At 36.5% G+C, this 17,437-nt stretch overlaps 1 long non-coding RNA gene across 1 annotated transcript in view; it reads left to right on the top strand.

The window, feature by feature from the left end:
• The window catches only part of LOC140599349 (uncharacterized), a 34,324-nt gene extending 17,861 nt beyond the window's left edge, over nt 1-16,463 (top strand). The window contains exon 4 of the long non-coding RNA XR_012002129.1: nt 16,318-16,463. This is a non-coding gene — a long non-coding RNA (uncharacterized lncRNA). The remainder of the gene's footprint in view (nt 1-16,317) is intronic.
• Nucleotides 16,464-17,437: the final 974 nt, after the last annotated feature.

Below are 17,437 nucleotides of genomic sequence, written 5' to 3'. Positions count from 1 at the left end.
CACTCTCTTTCACCATACACAAAGATAAACTCAAAATGGATGAAAGATCTAAATGTGAGACAAGATTCCATCAAAATCCTAGAGGAGAACACAGGCAACACCCTTTTTGAACTCAGCCACAGTAACTTCTTGCAAGATACATCCACGAAGGCAAAAGAAACAAAAGCAAAAATGAACTATTGGGACGTCATCAAGATAAGAAGCTTTTGCACAGCAAAGGATACAGTCAACAAAACTAAAAGACAACCTACAGAATGGGAGAAGATATTTGCAAATGACATATCAGATAAAGGGCTAGTTTCCAAGATCTATCTATAAAGAACTTATTAAACTCAACAGCAAAGAAACAAACAATCCAATCATGAAATGGGCAAAAGACATGAAGAGAAATCTCACAGAGGAAGACATAGACATGGCCAACAAGCACATGAGAAAATGCTCTGCATCACTTGTCATCAGGGAAATACAAATCAAAACCACAATGAGATACCACCTCACACCAGTGAGAATGGGGAAAATTAACAAGGCAGGAAACCACAAATGTTGGAGAGGATGCGGAGAAAAGGGAACCCTCTTACACTATTGGTGGGAATGTGAACTGGTGCAGCCACTCTGGAAAACTGTGTGGAGGTTCCTCAAAGAGTTAAAAATAGACCTGCCCTATGACCCAGCAATTGCACTGCTGGGGATTTACCCCAAAGATACAGATGCAATGAAATGCCGGGACACCTGCACCCCAATGTTTCTAGCAGCAATGTCCACAATAGCCAAACTGTGGAAGGAGCCTAGGTGTCCATCGAAAGATGAATGGATAAAGAAGATGTGGCCTATGTATACAGTGGAATATTACTCAGCCATTAGAAAGGACAAATACCCAGCATTTGCTTCAACGTGAGTGGAACTGGAGGGTATTATGCTGAGTGAAGTAAGTCAATCGTAGAAAGACAAACATTATATGTTCTCATTCATTTGGGGAATATAAATAATAGTGAAAGGGAATATAAAGGAAGGGAGAAGAAATATGTGGGAAATATCAGAAAGGGAGACAGAACATAAAGACTCCTAACTCTGGGAAACGAACTAGGGGTGGTGGAAGGGGAGGAGGGCGGGGAGTGGGGGTGAATGGGTGATGGGCACTGAGGGGGGCACTTGACGGGATGAGCACTGGGTGTTATTCTGTATGTTGGTAAGTTGAACACCAATAAAAAAAATAAATAAATAAAATAAAATAATAAAATAAAATAAAATAAAATAAAATAAAATAAAATAAAATAAAATAAAATAAAATGGTATAACCACTTGGAAAAATAGTCTGGCATTAGAAGACATAAATATATACCTACCCTATGACCAGCAACTCTACTTCTGGGCATGTACCAGGAGAAATGAAAACATGTCCCACAAAGACTTGAATGCAAATACTCATAACAACTCGATTCATAATAACTCCAAATTGGAAATAGCCCAGATATACATCAATAGAAGAATAAATTTTTAAATTGTTGTATATTTATAAATAAAAGGCAGGAAAAGGAACAAATGTGCAATGACGTAGATAAATCTCAAAAACATTATCATCTAATAATTTATTACTGTATGATTTCATTTATATGAAATTCTAGACCAGGCAAAACTAATCTATGGTAGACAAAAAATTAGAACAGTCATTGCCTCTGGAGGAGGTAAGGGCAAGGATTATTTGGAAAGGAGCATGAGGGAACATTTTGGAGTGATGGTAATGTTCTACATTGTCATAGTGGTTTAGGTTACTCATATGTGTCAAAACTCAGCAAATATACACATAAAATTTACACATTTTAATATGTACATTTTCATTTTAACAACTATATTGAACTTTAGTTATTGATATGTATGCTGAAATATTTAGGGAGAAGTAATGATGTCTGCAATTTACTTTAAATGCATCAAAAAATAAAATGGATTTTAAAAGGGATGATTAGATGGACAGATATGTGGTAGAGCAAGGAGAGTATAATTTAAAAGTAAAAATCTAGGTAGGGTGAGTATATTGCAATGTAAAATTATTTCACTCAAATTCTTTCAACCTTGCTATATGTCTTCATTTTTCATAATAAAATGATGGTGAGAAAAAAAGATATCCCAGGCTTTTGAGAGATAGAATTCCAGTGTTATATCTCCAAAATACAAATTGAGACAAAAAATCATGAAGTCAAAATCATGTTTTCTCTTCCTCTTTTCCACAGCTTCATCCTACAGTTCCCTGAATACTTCTCTATCTCATATGAGATAATTCCATCTCTCAGGGATGCTGAATGTTATCAGAAAGGAAACACTCAGGGTCCTTACAACTGCAATTTTTACTTAAAGTTCTGTTTTTATCTCCTATGCAAGAGAATAGGCAGGCTCTGATTTAGAGTTTCCAGATCTTGGTAATCTCACTGAAATTGAAACGGGAATGAGCACTGACTGGTAATATCATTTCCAAAAATAAATTTAAAACAAAGACTCAGGAGAAAAGAAAATGGTTTCAAAGAATTTAGGTAACACTATTCTCCAATAAAAAGAAACCACTAGTCCTTGGAGAAATGGTTGATGCTAGGACTGATGCAGAAAATATACAAGATGAGTTTGGAGCATATTATAGTGCCAGAAAGTAAGGAACTCCTTTTTGAAAGAAAACAAAAAATGAAAAATAACAGTGATAGTGGTTGTCAAAGGGACGCAGGATCCAACTGAAAGTGCTCCCATGGCCAAAGCTGGAAAAACTTGATCAGTAAAATAAATAAAGAACTGTTAGATTATAACTGAAAGTATAAAATAGGCATAAAGCCATAGTGATGTAAATCATGAATAAATAAATGTGGGGAAAGAGACAAATCTCCCTTATCAAAAACTCTGAACAATTTAGATAATAGATAATTCCCTCTCAAAGAAATTTAGTATAACTCCCCATACCGTAAGTGCACATAGTGACTTTCTTCCTACAAGGACACTATGAAAAGAGCTCTGTGTTTTGTATCTTTATAATAAGGCTGTAAATGTAAGTATAGCTCTTTCTTAATTAGGTGAGCCATTCTTGCTTGGGACTATACCCTTAATCCAGAGTCTGTGCTAACTCCAGGTAGTAAGCATCAGAATTATATTGCAAAATTGCAATACTCTTGATATGATGTGATGAAAATGGCACTTTATCTCCATGGTATTCCTCTCAAAAACTATCATTTCAGTCCAGTTGTGAGAAAAACATCACAGAAATCACAGTTGAGGGGCATTCTGTAAAACAGCTAATTAGTACTCCTTAAAATTTCTGAAGTCATGAAAAAAAACAAGGAAAGTGTAAAAAACTGTCATAGCCAAGAGGAGCCTAAGGAAACATAATGATTAAATACAATGTCATATCCTGGATAGGATCCTGGAATAGAAAGAGGATATTAGGTAAAAATTTTGGAATCCTGAATAAAGTATGGACTTAAAAAATATATATCAGGGCACCTGAGTGGCTCAGTGATTGAGTGTCTCTGCCTTTGACTCAGGTCATGATCCTGGAATCCTGGGATCAAGGCCCACATCAGGCTCCCTCCAGGTAGCCTGCTTCTCCCTTTGCCTATGCCTCTGCCTCTCACTCTGTTTCTCTCATGAATAAATGAATAACATTGCTGGGATCCCTGAGTGGCTCAGCGGTTTGGCACCTGCCTTCGTCCTGGGGTGTGATCCTGAAGACCTGGGATCGAGTCCCATGTCAGGCTCCCTGTATGGAGCCTGCTTCTCCTCTGCCTGTGTCTCTGCCTCTCTTTCTCTCTGTCTCTGTCTCTCATGAATAAATAAATAAAATCTTAAATAAATAAATAAATAAAATCTTTTAAAAAAATAATGTATCAATATGAGGTGCCTGGGTGGCTCATTCAGTCAAGCATATGACTCTTGCTTTCTGCTCAGGTCATGATCTCAGGGTGGTGGTACTGAGCCCCACTTTGGGCTCTGCATTCAGTGGGCAGTCTGCTTCTCTCCCTCTCTCTCTTCCTCTGCCCCTCTCTCCACTCACGCATGTACTCTCTCCCTCTATCTCTCTAAAATAAATAGTTTTTTAAAATAATAATGTGGGAATCCCTAGGTGGCTCAGCGGTTTAGCGCCTGCTTTCAGCCCAGGGCGTGATCCTGGAGTCCCGGGATTGAGTCCCACGTCGGGCTCCCTGCATGGAGCCTGCTTCTTCCTCTGCCTGTGTCTCTGCCTCTGTGTGTGTGTGTGTCTTTCATGAATAAATAAATAAAATCTTTAAAAAAAATAATAGCAGAAAAGAAGGAAAAATTGTAAAATTTAAAATAAAAATTTAAAAAAATGCATCAATATTGGTTCATTAATTGTGAAAAATGTAGTGTACAAAGGTTAAGATATTTGTAATAAGAAAAAGTGGGTATGGAGTATATTAAAACACTGTACAATCTTTGCAACTTTTCCATAAATCTAAAACTATTCTAAAATTTTAAATTTATTTAAAAAAACATAGAAGAAAAATCAAAGTGGATATCTTATAGCCTAAAAAAAATAATACATTAAATAAATTATTGGTTAGTGAAGTCCTATTAACTGACAAAGTTTAGTTGCTACTGCAGGCATCCAGGAATCTTAAGTCAATTCAATAAATTTTATTATTTTTTTAAATATTTTATTTATTTATTCATGAAAGACAAACAGAGAGAGGCAGAGACATAGACAAAGAAAGAAGCAGGCTCCCTGCAGGGAGCCTGATGCAGAACTCAATCCCGGGACCCTGGGATCATGCCCTGAGCCAAAAGCAGACATTCAACCACCCAGGTGTCTCAATTCAACAAATTTTAAATGTAATATTTATTGTGCTCCTTTCCAATTAAAAAAATTAATTGAACACACTTATTTATCTGCTCCTACCAAAAAAATAGGAATTAAAAAATTTGTAAGCCCACAAGAACAAAGAAAATGGGAGAGAAGATAATAACAAGTTATGTCAACCTCTTAGAAGATAGGAAGCAGATGGAACAGCAGCAACTGACCCAGCAGAGCAGAGCATCTGCTCTTACACACTAGCAGAGAAGTTTATTTTGCTGGCAGAGCCAAAGAGAGCTTAAGACTTTGTGGCACCACGTATCATAAAAGGGAAGAGTTATGTATGGCACTGAAAATATTAGGATTTGTTGAAAGCCTGTACAACAAGCTGAAGATCCTTGGTTTATTTACTCACAATCTATGCAGTTCAGCCATCATTCTTTATCCTCCACCACCCCTTTGTAGGATACCAGAACAAGTCTTTCAAGAGAAAATTAATAATAGAGAGTCAGAAAAAACAGACACAGTAAAGTGGGCCTAGGACACAGCCATTTTTTAAAATTAAGTTATAAAAGTTCACAACTAAATAAATTGTATTGAACAGAGTAGATACTTAAAGATCATAACTTCCTAATTATTTTTACTACACTTTACTATTACCTATGCTCTTGAAGTTATTGATATCTGTTCTATCTGTATGTTAGAGATACTATATAATGCTGAGCTACTGTGCATATCTCCCCAACTCTTAGTGATATCATGTTAGTAGCTTGAAATTGGACATAATGAGAATATTTACACTTCAAATATTGGCAAGTGCTACCAATCAGGGGTTTTTTTCTTTCAAAGAGCTACTGCTAATAATTACCAGCAAATCATTGAAAAGGATTAAGTGAAAATCTAGGTAGTGAATTGTAGAGCCCATAATCACTTTCACTGGCACCACCACCTCTCCTATAATGCTAGCCAATATGCATACCTTTTTGATGGTCCTTCTTTGGACAAATTAAAATCCTAAAAGAAGATATCTACAGATACTTTTATTTTAGGCTATCTTTTAAAAAAAATTTTAAAGCTTACTGGCTGCCCAATCACCCTACAAGGAAGTCCACCCACACACATAAAGCTTCCAATCAACTTTTTATGACTTTTTGCAAGTATAAAAAGACAACCTAGTATCATCCTACAATTGAGGAAAGCCTTCAACTCAAAAGACAGCAAACAGAAAACAGTAACTCAGAAGAAGTAGAGACAATGTAGGTAGCAGAGGAAAACTTTTCAAAGAATAATTAACAGCCCCATATTTACAAGAGAAATTTCTATCCATGAAAACAGGACAAAATACATTTCTCAAAAACTATCAGAGGAGAGGTCTTGGAAATTAATCCAATAGCTGGTATTAACAATTCAGTAGAATGGCTGAAAGCTTAATTCAGTAGAATGGTTAAAATTGGGGAAGTTTCCTGGAAAATAAAAACACTGAAGTGGAAAAGGGGGTTAAAAATAATAATTCAGGACCTCCAACTAATAGGAATCCCAAAAAGAGAATAAAGATGTTGTACAGGGAAAACTTATCAGTGAAGTATGTGTTAGTTGGAAGTCATTTGGCTAAAACTAACAACCAAATGAAAAGTGGCTAAAGTAATAAAAGTATTTATCTCATATAACATGAAGTCTGGAGGTAGGCTGTCCTAGGTTTGGTGCTTTGATTCAATTAGCTCTCCTATTTCTCAGTATTATGGCATCTTGTCCTTAGGTTTGTCACCTTTCAATAAAAAAGACGATTATTACAATTTTAAAGTGACAGCATGCCCTTTCATAATCACATCCACAGCTGGAAAAACAGATAATACAATGAGGTTTTTTTTTTAAGATTTTATTTATTTATTCATGAGAGACACACACACAGAGAGAGAGAGAGAGAGGCAGAGACATAGGTAGGGGGAGAAGCAGGCTCCATGCAGGGAGCCGGATGTGGGACTCAATTCTGGGTCTCCAGGATCAGGCCCTGGGCTGAAGGCGGTGCTAAACAGCTGAGCTACCCGGGCTGCCCGAATGAGCTTTTCCCACACATCTGACTCATATCAGAAAATAAAACCATTCACTGAAGCTCTCCCTCCCTCCAGCAGACCTCTTTTATTTCATTGATCAGAAAAGCATCACACAGTTACAAGGTAAGCTGGAGAAACAAGTAGTGTATCTGGCAAATAAGAATAGGATTGCCATGACTGGCTTTGGCAATCATGGGCACATTGCTGCCTAAATAAAATCAGAACTCTGTTAATAAGGAATATGGAGAGAATGCTTATTGACCAGGCAGCTAAGAATGTCTTCTATAATAATGAGAGTAAAGTGTCAAGACTGAAGGACACAGATATTCAGAGTGAAACAGTATATCAAAAGCTAAGCACAGTCAAAACATCAAAAGACCAACATAAAGATACATCCCCTAAACACTTCTTAACGCCACATTCAAAATTAGGAAATTAGAATGATACTGCACTTCTCAATAAAAACACAAATTAGAAAATAATATAGCAATGCCTTCTAAATTCTGAGAGAAAAGTCATTTTTAACCAAGAATTGTATACCCAATCAAATTATCAAAGACTTCTTTAGGTATTCAAAGCCTCTTAAAGTTATCTCCCATGTGTCATTTCTTAGGAAACTACTAGAGCATGTGCTTCAGAAAAGCAGGAGGGTAAACCAAGAAAGAAAAATTCATAGGATTTTGAAGATAATGATAACTGGTCCAGACAATTCTAAACATGATTGAACAGAAAGATGGTAAGGCCCAGGGGGGAAGTTTCCAGAAATAAATAGAATTTATAGAATGTCTGATGTATTTATTCAATGTTTCCCCGGTAAGAATTAGAATTACATAGAAAACTAAGCAAATGGGCAGCCCGGGTGGCTCAGTAGTTTAGTGCCGCCTTCAGCCCAGGGTGGGATCCTGGAGACCCAGGATCGAGTCCCACGTCAGGCTCCCTGCATGGAGCCTGCTTCTCCCTCTGCCTGTGTCTCTACCTCTCTCTCCCTGTGTCTCTCATGAATAAATAAAATCTTAAAAAAAAAAAAGAAAAAAGAAAAAGAAAACTAAGCAAATGAGATAATAACCAATTGGGGGCGGGGGTAGGCTATGCCAGAAAGAAAATATATTTAGGGAATACTAATGTTTGTAATGTCACAATATTATAAACAATAAATTTTCACTTAACCAAAAATGTTTATTTAACCAAATTGGGAGGATGGAAGGGAGAGCATACCTATCATCAGTCAGATCCTAACAGGAAGCAAATGGTACACTCAAATTAGGATAAACCAGAAAGATATCTAAAGGGATTATTCACACAGTTGCGTGCAGAACATAAAAGAATCACAAGATTAGACTCCCTAGTGCTAAAGGAGGAAGGAGGGAGCAGTTATCAAAACCCAAAGGAAGAATGTTGTAAGGAGGAGGCTACTTTGAAAAAAAACAATGACCTTTGAGGGATACTGGAAGGGAGTTGGGTAATAACCTAACCTCTTTCTCTTCCCTCCCTCAGACTTCCTATCTGCTCCTCATCGACCAAACCCAACAAGAAGCCAAGAGTATGGAAGCCATATATGTGGTCGATACAGATGAGACTCCTGGGAGAGAGTGAGCAGATGGTTAGTGGAACCAGAGGGACAAACAGGAGATACTTGGCACAGAGGTGAAGTGTGATAGTGTAAAAGAGCTAAATCCTCATCTACCACAATAAGTCAGTTTTTTTTTTTAATTTATTTATGATAGTCACAGAGAGAGAGAGAGAGGCAGAGACACAGGCAGAGGGAGAAGCAGGCTCCATGCACCGGGAGCCCGACCCAGGACTCGATCCCCGGTCTCCAGGATCGCGCCCTGGGCCAAAGGCAGGCGCCAAACCGCTGCACCACCCAGGGATCCCAATAAGTCAGTTTTTAAAACTAAGGAATCAAAAGATTGTAGGGGCGCCTGGGTAGCTCAGTCAGTTAAGCATCTGACTCTTGATTTTGGGCTCTTGACATCCTGGGATGGAGCCCTGAATTGGGTTCCATGCTCACTGGGGAGTATGCTTGATGATTCTCTCTCTCTCTCTCTGTCTCTCCTTCACTATGCCCCTCCCCCTGTCTCTCTCTCTCTCTCTCTCTCTCTCTCTCTCTCTCTTTCTCTCTCTCAAATAAACAAATCTTTTTTTAGAAAAGATTGCAGAATATGGATATTTTTTAGCTTTACAAAAGCAAATACCACAGGAAACAGCTGACAATGAACATCCCTGAAATAGGCAGCATGAGAAAAGTATATAGAAAGAAAAGTTCAAAGAGTATCCAAAGAACAAGTAGCCCAGTTTGTGCCATAAGGAATCTATAAAGGAAAGTGGGAGATAAAACTGAAGTGACAGATTGGGGTCATATTGTGGCAGTTCCAAATACCAGGCTGAGGATGTATTTAAACAGTGCCGAACCTCAAGCAAGGAAACGACATAATGAGAGCTGAGCTCCAAGTAAGATTGATCTGGCAATGATATGTAAGATTAATTACAGTAACAAAAACCTGGAGAACATAAGCCTTAGTAAATTTCTATATCATAGTCCCAGTTAGAGTTTTCAAGTATCTAACTTATAATGGTGGCAAGGAGAATAGAAAGTATAACATTAACCTAAAAGATATTTGGAAACAACATGGAAAGAACTTGTTTACTAAATGGATATTGTAGGAAGATAATAGGGAAGAGTAAAAAATGACTACAAGGATTTGAGTCTGAATAGACTAGAAAATCATAGAGCTCTGAACACTAGTAAGGGCCTTAGTCCAGGAAAGGAGCAAATTTGGCATAAAGGTTCATTCAACAAATATTCACTGAATATTCACCTCATGCCTGACACTTTTATAGGTAGTGGGAATACAGCAGTGAACAAAACATAAAAACTCCTCCTCTTATGGAGCTTATATTCTGGTGGAGGAAGACAACCAGTGGGTAAAACAAGTAAATACTACAAAGGCTAGCTGTCCTATGAAGAAGTCCAAAGCAGAAAGGTGGGACTAGGAGTTTGAGGTGATTAATTTGCATTTAGAAATCAGTCTGAGGGGACGCCTGTGTGGCTCACTGGTTGAGCATCTGCCTTCAGTTGAGGTTGTGATCCCAGGGTCCCGGGATCAAGTCCCACATGGGGCTCCCTGTGAGGAGCCTGCTTCTCCCTCTGCCTGTGTCTCTGCCTCTCCCTGTGTGTCTCTCATGAATAAATAAATAAAATATTTTTTTAAAAAATCAGTCTAAGATGGACCTGAGATATCCAGATGAAGGTGTCCAGATGACTGGAACTCAAGAGCCAGAGATATGAAATAGAGATTTCAGAATGAGAAACAGGAGAGCCCTTTTGTTGAAGGAGTCCACTTTCTGTTGATCATAGGGTGAAATCTCCTTGATGTAGCCACTACATTCCCCAGTATAACCTCCAGTTTTTAGGTCCAAGAAATTCTATTTTGTCAGTGTATCGGGAGATAACTGAATTTGGGACAACTAACCCATGCTAAAACTACACACTGATGTAAAGCCAAAATTTTAATTTTAAAATAAAAAACATAAACTACCAACTCAATGGTAAAGCTCACTTTGCTTAGTTAATACCTGTAGACAAATCTATGTAACATAGGCAGAATATCTGACTCCTTCTTATCACAGAATCAGAACTAGAAGAATGAGCTGAATACTGTCAATGACTGTGCTAGCCTCATGCATTCATTAAGCCACAGAGAGACTTTTGCCAAGAGACAGTAATGCTTCTGCCTGGTGATTTATCAATTGTTTTCCCAGACATGATACCAAATGACTCCCTTTCTTCTAGGCTCCTTATAGACCCTTCCCTACCTTCCTTTTCTTTTTTTACAATAATATATAGTTCTTTTGGAACTAAGCCACAATTAGATGGTATTGTTATGACTTATGGATATTTGATGAAAATTAAAATAACAATAGCTTCATCTCTAAGGTATCTGCAGCCATCAAGGAACTTTTCCAGGACTCGTGGGTGGGTGCTATATGTTATAATATCCCTTGAGAGCCCAAGAAAACTCTCAGGACAAACATCTTCATCTACAGTGAGGTTCTTCCCACCCCCACTGCCCTACTCATTGTGGCATGAAACGTATTGTGGTATAAGGGAGGCAGAACTGAGAAGTGGCTGAAAATGTGTTGATGTTGAAGATGTTCTACTCTCTATTCTTTTAGTACCTATTATGTGCCAGGCATTTTGCTAAATGCTAGAGATACTATAGAGAGTTCCTCATGGGGATTGTAGTATACTGAGGTAGGAAATATAAATGATTGTCAAAGTTAATTCCTTTGAATCTGATCGTTGGCCTCTATAAAGCCAAGATTCATTATGAAAATGATTCATTAGCAAATGATTTGCTAAGGTTTTGCAAGCCAGATCTATCTCTCCTGCTACCCTAATGAGTCCATGGAAACTGAGAGGGAATGAGTATTTGATCATGCTAACAACTACTAACTACAGGGAACACATACAGAAAGACATCAAAGGAAATCATGAGCATTTATAGGCAAGAAAAGAGAGCCAGGAATACAATCATGAAATATGTCTACACCTAGGGGACAAATAAGAAGAAATGGAGCCGGCAAAGGAAATAGGAATAGTTTGAGAAGTAGAAAAAGCAGTTTGACATTATGCCACAGAAAGTAAGGAAGAATGGAGGAAAGGATCAGCAGTAGACAGAGGTGAGTTATTGGGTTCAGAGACAAGAAGTCATTGGCCATATCAAAGAGGGCAATTTCAGTGTGGTGGTTGGGTTTGAAGTCAGAGGACAGAATGATAATGAGTGAGGATGCGGTAGAGACATAGCAACAATATCAGTGCTCTTCTAAATTTTCAAAAAAGGAGAAATGAATTAAGCACTCAACTGGATACAATAATGTATTCTTAAAATGACTAAGTAAATGAAAAAGTAGGGGAAAGAATATTTTAAGTTTTTTTTTTTAAAATTCCAGTGCCAAATTCTAGAACTTAGATGGGTTTTTCCTTTAATTTAAATGCAGTGTAGTAATTATCTTGCTAGGAAAATCATAATGTATGTCCACATTTTGCATGAAACCCTGCTTCTGATTACACAACAATCCTACAAAATAAGAAAGTATAATTTTTAATTTTATACAGATGCATAAATATTTCCTTTGAATGTGTAAAAGGCATTGTGTCAAGATTCAAATCTTCAGTCAGGTTTCCAACAGTCTTTAAATGCTAAAATGTCATTGATTTCTGTGTAAAATGAAATTGTCTTTTCTATAAATGTATTATTCTCTGATTCCAAATCAATTAAAGATACCCTGCTATATCCACAGGAGAGTCCCTAAAAAATCAATGCTAATTCCAAAAACATATTTTAGCATTTTAACATTTTATTTTCTAATTTTATTCACTGGATTGATTCATATTGAACAGAACTGGCATCCAAAAAGAATACATTACTTGTAATTATTATTATTTATACCTACTACTAATTGTGAGTGAAAAATACCTATTTAAAAATTACTTTCATGATTAATAATAGTACAGTGATTAGAGTCAGTTTCCAATCTAATGAGGAATAAATATAATTTGGTTTTTCTACAACTTAACTGCATTTCTTTTTCAAATCCTAGTTCTACCTATATGGAACCATAGTCAGGCTTTCTTCTTGGATGCGTCAAATAATCATCCTCTCTCCTTAGGGCTTTGCCCAAAAGGCAGGACAAAAGACCTGCAATGTCAGACCCACCAACATCTATTTTTCCATTGCTTCCTTGCTGTCTCTTCTCTTTTAAGGCACTCTTAATAAAGGACACCCATAAAAAACCCACAGCTAACATCATATTTAATGGTGAAAGACAGAATACTTTTTCCCTATGATAAGGAGCAAAAGAAGGATGTCTACTTTAGCCACTTTTCTTTAACATTTCCCTGGAATTTGTAGCCAGGGCAAGTAGCCAAGAAAATGAAATAAGAATAATCCAGATTGGAAAGGAAAAAGTAAACCTATCTCTATTTACAGATGATAATGATCTCACATACAGAAAAATCTTGATTAATCTACTGAAAACCATTGGAGATAATAAAACAATTCATAAGATTTCAGGATACAAAAATCCATTATATTTCTCTATGCTAGCAATAAACAGCCCAAATTGAAATTAAGAAAACAATTCCATTTTCAATAGCATGAAGAAGAGTAAAATATTTATGCAAGTAAATGCAATTTAAAAAGATAAGATTTATACTCTGAAAACTACAAAATATTGTTCAAAAATATTAAAGATCTAAATAAATGTAAAGACATCCCATGTTCATACATCATAAGACTTATTGTTAAGATGGCAATGCTCCTCAAATTGATCTACAGACTCAATGCAATTCTGGCAAAAATCCTAGCTGGTCCTTTGCAGAAACCGACAAACTGGTCATACAATTCACATGGAAATACAAAGGACCCTGAACAGCCAAAAAATCTTGAAAAAGAAGAACAGAGTTGGAGAACTCACATAACAATTTCAAAGTTTCCTACATGGCTACAGTAATTAAGATAGTATGGTACTGGCAAGAGAATGCAGATCAATGAAACAGAATTGATAGTCCAAAAGTAAGCCTTCACATTTATGGTCAACTGATTTCAACAAGAATGCCAACGCAATTTAATGGTGGAAAGAAAAGTCTTTACAATAAATAGTGCTGGGACAACCGGATATCCCCGTACAAAAGAATAAAGCTGGATCCCAAACTTACACCTTATATAAAAATTAATTTAAAATGGATCAAAGATCTAAATGTAAAAGGCAAAACTAAAAACTCTTAGAAGAAAATACAGAAGCAAATCCTGACCTCAGGTTAGACAAAGCCTTTTTTACTCAAGACTTTAAAAGAACAAGCAACAAAGGAAAAAAGAGATAGATTGGACTTCATCAAAATTACAAATGTTTATGCTTCAAACAACAAGAAAAAAAATTTTTTAAAAACCACAGAATGAGAAGAAACTTTGCAAAGTATATACCTGATGAGGGGCTATACCTAAAATATATAAAGAACTCTTAGAACTCAATAGTAAAAAGACAATCCAATTTTAAAACAGGCAAAGGGAGAAACAGGAATTCTCATTCATTACTGGTGGGAATGCAGAATGGTACAGCCACTTTAGGAAACAGCTTGGTCGTTTCTTCCAAACTAAGTATATTACTATGATCCATCAACTGTACCCCTTGTATTTATCTAAGTAAGTTGAAATATATGTCCACACAAAAACATGCACAAGAATGTTTATAGCCACTTTATTTATTTTTTAATTATTTATTTATTTTAAGAAGACTCCACACCCAGCATGGAACCCAACGTGGAGCTTGAACTCATGATCCTGAGATAAAGACCTGGGCTGAGATCAAGTCAGACACTTAACTGACTGACGCATCCAGGTGCCTCACACTTTACTTATAATGGCCAAAACTTGGAAGAACCAAAATGACCTTTAATAGATGAATGGATAAAATGTATATTCATACAATGAAATAATATTAAGCGATAAAAAGAAATGAGTTATTAAGCCATGAAAAGACATTGAAGAACTTTAAATGTATACTGCTAACTGAAAAAAGTCTATTTGTAAAGGCTACATACAATATGATTCCAGCTGTTTGAAATTTTGGACAAGGTAAAACTATGGAAATAGTAAAAGATCAGTGTTGACAGATGAGGTTTGGGAGAAGGAGTAATGGGAGGAGTAATGGGATGTGGGATTTTTAGTACTCTATATGTTACCATAATGGTGAATACATGTCATTATAAATTTGTCAAAACTCATAGAAAGTACAACACAAAGAGTGAAATCTAATGTAAACTATGGACTTTAGCTAATAATAATGTATCAATAGTGGCTCATCATTTATAACAAATGTACTACCCTAATGCAAGATGTTAATAACAGAGGGAAACTGGGTGTGGGGAGAGTGGTCGGTAAGGGAGTATGATAACTCTATTTTCTGCTCATTTTTTCTATAAACCTCAATAAACTGCTCTAAAAATTTACTACTTTTTAAAAAATGGCCAAAGATCTGAATAGACAGCTCTCCAAAGATATATTAATGGCCAATAAGCACATGAAAGGTGTTCAATTATCATTAGATATCAGAGAAATGCAAATTAAAACTGTAATGACTATCATTTCACACCCAGTAGGATGATTATTATCAAAAAGAGGGGATGCCTGGCTGGTTCAGTCAGTAGAACCATGTGACTCTTAATCTTAGATCATGAGTTCAAGCCCCATGTTGGGTGTAGAACATACATCAAAAGAAAAAAAAAAGAAAGAAAGACAGATGAGGATGTGGAGAATTTGGTACCTTCATAACTGCTGATGGGAATGTGAAACAGTACAGTCACTTTGGGAAACAGTCTGTCAGTTACTCAAAAGGTTAAATGTAGAGTTACCATGTTACCCAGCAATTCCACTCCTAGGTATATATCCAAGAGAACTGAAAACATGCCCACACAAAACCTTGCACACAAATGTTCATAGCAATATTATTCATAATAGCCAAAAAGTATCAACAATCCAAATGTCCATCAACTGATGAAATGGATAAATAAAATGTGGTATATCCATACAACATACTATTACTCAGCAATAAAAAGAAATGGGGGGTACTGATATATGCTGCAACATGGATGAACCTAGAAAACAATGCCAAGTGAAAGAAAGCCAGGCATGAAAGATAACGTATGATTCCACTTATATGGAATATCCAGAATAGGTAAATCCATAGAGACAGAAAGTAAATCAGTAGTTCCCTAAGTTTGGGGTTTGGGGTATAAATGAGAAATGACTGCTAATGGTTATAAGGTTTCTTTCTGGGTGACAAAAATACTCTAAAAGTGATTGTGGTGGTTGATGTATTACCTGTGAACATATGAAAAACTACTGAGTTAAACAGTTTAATTTAATGAGTTGTATGATATGGAAATTATGTCTCAATAAAGCTATTATCTTTAAAAATAAGGGACTGATTGCGGATATTTGTGAAAACAAGAATCAAAAGTGGGAGATTTAAAGCAACACTTTTTTTTAATTCTAAAAATTGTCAACATATTTGAATGCGCTGGATCAAGAGTCTAAAAATCTTAGAATGTAATACCCAGATAACCATAACTTCATATGAGACAGAAAACGTCATTTAAACCAAGACTTAAGTTTCTACCATAGATTTAATCTCATTGATCTAGCAGAAAAATTGTTTACATTTTGACAGCCAGCTTATAAGATAGCTGCCACAATTCCAAACATTCCACCTTGACATGGTGATAGGCAGCAGAAAAAGCGGGCACTTTGTCCTGTGAGTAAGGAAATATTTTCCAGAAACCCTCATTGCAGATTTCCCCTCATTTCCCATTGGCCAAAACTGTCTCATGCCCCTTCCCAAATCAGACTTTGTGTGGCTGTTGGGATGGTTGGGAGGGGTTTACCATCACTGACTTAGACTAATCAGGATTTTCCTGTGCAGCGCACCTGAGTGGCTCAGTGGTTGAGCATCTGCCTTTGACTCAAGTGGTGATCGCGGGATCCTGGGATTGAGTCACGCCTCAGGCTCCACGCAGTGAGCCTGCTTCTCCCTCTACCTATGTCTCTGCCTCTCTCTGTGTGTTTCTCATGAATGAATAAATAAAATCTTTCCAAAAAAAAAAAAAAGGATTTTCCTGTGTCAAGAGGGTACAAAATGAATACCAATACAAAATCAAGACTTTAATGGCAAGGAAGAAAGGGGGAAAAGGTGTACCACAGCACACATTCTAGGAAGTCATCAGAAACTTACTTCCATGTTTTTGCAAGCACATCATTAGCATAAGCCATTGTTCCCTACCTGTGGTCCTTCACCATACAATTTTGGATGTATGCCTAATTATAGAATGCCACGTTTCTTACTACTCATAATCAGTCTCATTCATTCATGTAACAAATGTTTATTAAGCAAAACAAACCTGGTACTATACTAATGATGATTAATACCTACTGAATGCTTACTGAATGCCAGATACTATTTTAAGTACTTTACATACACTCATTTATGTAGTCCTCAAAGGAACTTTTATGAAGTAGGCATTACTGCAATTTCTATTCCACAGACGAATGAGTTATAAAATGGTTAAGTATCTTGCCAGAGAACACAAAGGTAAGTATAGCATGAACCCCTATTTTATAGACAACAAAGAAAACTGAGACTGACAATAAGCCACAGCCTGAGAATAAGCAACAGAGGAGAGAACCAGGCAGAATGGGACTCGAACCAGGACAGTCTACTTCCAAAATTGGTGCTAAGAAAGTACTTCACTGTACGTTAAAGACTGTAAGTGTGTGTAGTTCATGCAAGGCCATCTCATAGAGTTAGACAATGGCTTCCCAAATAAGATTTTCAAAAATTTATATTGATTTTTGTAGAACGACTTCAAGAATGTCTTGATTATTCTAGACACCATTTAAGGCACAAACTTCTCAGAGTTCTGCTGCAAAGCTTGCTGTTCTAAGCCATTTATCTGTAACACAGTTTTGTTTCTAAAAGTATGTACACATATGAGCACCATTTAGGTTCATTGGATTTAAAGATGAAAACTCTGCCTGAACTAACA

The sequence above is a fragment of the Vulpes vulpes genome, chromosome 6 (genome assembly GCF_048418805.1).
Source record: "Vulpes vulpes isolate BD-2025 chromosome 6, VulVul3, whole genome shotgun sequence".
Lineage (NCBI taxonomy): Eukaryota > Metazoa > Chordata > Mammalia > Carnivora > Canidae > Vulpes > Vulpes vulpes.
This window is presented reverse-complemented; position numbering and strand designations above follow the sequence as displayed.